Source organism: Herpailurus yagouaroundi, unplaced genomic scaffold, assembly GCF_014898765.1.
Source record: "Herpailurus yagouaroundi ecotype Mexico unplaced genomic scaffold, PumYag 181, whole genome shotgun sequence".
NCBI classification, from domain to species: Eukaryota; Metazoa; Chordata; class Mammalia; order Carnivora; family Felidae; genus Herpailurus; species Herpailurus yagouaroundi.
In genome coordinates, this window is record NW_024412412.1 from 15067813 (window position 1) to 15070368 (window position 2556).

Genomic DNA, 2556 nt, shown 5'->3' on the forward strand with positions numbered 1-2556 from the left:
CGCGAGGTGGGGAGAAAGGTTGGGGGGGGATAGAGAAAGACATCAGTCCAATCACTGTTATTTCCATATCATTTGGTCTCCATGGATACCATCTAACTTCTCTTCTGACAGGAAAAAATTCACTGACATTATATTTCACTGTTAAATTCTTTGGTGCTTTACATAAAATAGCTATTCTGTGTTTAATTCCTTGCCATTACCCATATTATACTCTCAGGAGAAGTAAATCCCTTTTTGCTGAAAATTCTGTAGGAGAATGCCAGTATTTAATCCACAGTCTTGATTTCCTGGCTTTTTCACATTAATAATAATGACGGAATTCTGAAAGTTAATGCCTCACACATTTGTAGACTGCTGTAACTTATACAACCTTCTTTCATACACAGTATCTCATCTGTTCCCCAAAGCAACCCTATCAGATATGCAGTTAAGTATTATTATCACCTTCCATAGAACTAACCCCAAAAGGCAATCACTGTTAGTTATCTTTTAGTTGTGTTATTATCAGCTCATCAACTACAAGCAATTTCTCAAGAAGGTAAAGGAAGTTGTCTTCCTCTTCCCAGTTGAACTCACGGAGCCTAGCACAGTGTCTGACACATAGTGAATGTCTCACGAATATTTATTAAATGAATAAATAAAGTCCTTTATCTGCTCTGAGTCCTTTTTGGTATAAAGCACAAAACAGAACTATGTCCCAGATACCCCATTTAGAGTTCTGTTCTCCATCAAAAGGAAATTGTGTGAAAATGCTCTCGAAACCACAGAGCTTATATTCGATAATCCTAAGAATAAAAGTACAATGCCCTTGCAAAAGTACCATGAAACAACGATGGATGCACATCTCAAGTTAAACATCCAAAGTCTCAAATTTTCCACAACTAGTTGTAAGTTTAACACCCTCAACTAGCTTTAGCATATTGAATGTTTGCCTAATACAGTACTTCAGAAAGCACAGTAAGAGAAGAGTGGGGCCATAGTTCACAGAGCTGCGCTTAGCACAACCATTTCTTTGCCACAATTTGCTTCCAATTTAACTACAAACTCTTACTTTCGATTACGGTGACATTTTTACAGGTAAGTAAGTCTGAAATAGGCAAAATTATCTTGAACTTTTGAAGATCAAAAGAAAAAAAGACCACTCGCATTGGATGAAATATATAAATGTTTAATATTAAGAAGGAATTACAAGCCATCGCAGAACAGGGCTCCTGAATCTAAGAGGGCAGAATCTAACTTCTTACACAACAGGCTGTTATAAATTATAATCATTCACTAATAACAGCGACATTCCGGACTTTGCCACATCAATCGATAGATGTTCCAAGATTACCCCTTAGCAATGCCACTTTAATTTCTAAACATTCCATCTCCGAGGTTTCCTTAGAAAAGACAAGTTTTTCCAAGACTTTTTAGGTTTCTATGTCCATCCCTCTCCCGTCCAAAAAAGGAAGGATGGGCGTTGAGAAAAGGAGAGAATCCTGAATCTGCGTGCAAGCTGCCGTGAAACAGGGATCACCCTCAAGGTCCTGGCAAGGAAGCGCGCGTCTGTCTAACATCAAGAGGATCCACCTTTCGAACTCGTCTGTCACCAGACCCCTTCCTGCACCTGCCCTGAAAGCACCAGAAAGTGCAGGCTCCTAAGTTCCAATGCTACTTGCAATCGGGCTGAAAACTAATAAATGACTGCAGGCGTGACAGCAACCTTGGTGATTCCTGAAAATCCACAACAGGAAATGTAACTATCCTCCACCCTCCCTAGCCATTCATCAAAAGCAGACCGAGTCACAGCAACAGGGAGGCCAGTGGCGGAAGGCAAATGCCAGCACTTTTCCTCATTGAGAAACGCTGTCTTCTTCCCAACCCGTAACCAAGGACGAGGAGCACAACCCACCGCCCGCACCGGAGGGAGGGGCTGAGGAGGGACGGAGCGGGTAACATGTCCCCAAGTTCCAAACACTCTACTCTGGGACTGAAAATGAGTGCTACCCACGCCGCTAAAATGTGGCAACCTCGACTGCCAGTCCCAGGGGGCACATCTGCAGCCGGTGACCGAGGCTTCTGCCTACAACCACGGACCCGGGCGCCTCACCTGGTGCCCGGAACACTGTCTTTGCGCCCGGCTCGGGCTGCCAGCCTCCTCCCCTTCTCCCCCTCTAGCCGGGCAAGGGGGTAGGGCGGCAAACGTACCAAGACGTGGGGCCAAAGACAGATGCCGGCGCGTCCTGGCGAGGGGCTGAGTTACCTCCAGAGGCCCTTCGAACTTGCGGAGGCTTCCCGAGCCCCTCTCGCGGGCCGGCCCCCAGGCCGGGGCACTGAGCGCGGCCGCAGGCGGGCGGGCGCCACGATTGGCCGAGGCGGGCAGCGCTCGGTGGGCGAGCCCGGCCCGCGAGGCGGAAAGGAAGTGGCGGCCACGGCCGTGCACCAACCACGTTCGGCCGGCGGGCGAATGCCACTCGGCGCCCAGAGCGGGGTCGGAGGGCGCGGGGCGGGCACTCGCGTCCCCACCCCGCCGCGGCCCGCGCGCCCCAGGACCCCCAGGGGACGCCCGCCCCC

The 2556-nt window shown here is 48.7% G+C and overlaps 1 protein-coding gene across 2 annotated transcripts in view; it reads right to left on the bottom strand.

The window, feature by feature from the left end:
• IRF2 (interferon regulatory factor 2) overlaps positions 1-2556 on the bottom strand; it is a 90850-nt gene that overhangs the window by 83095 nt on the left and 5199 nt on the right. Inside the window, exon 1 of one of the 2 annotated variants that reach the window (XM_040489899.1) lies at positions 2191-2324. The exons of the other annotated variant lie outside the window; for it this stretch is intronic. The gene's annotated coding sequence lies outside the window, so the exon portion shown is untranslated. Of the gene's footprint in view, positions 1-2190; positions 2325-2556 lie in introns of those variants that run through there. 2 annotated transcript variants of the gene reach the window in all.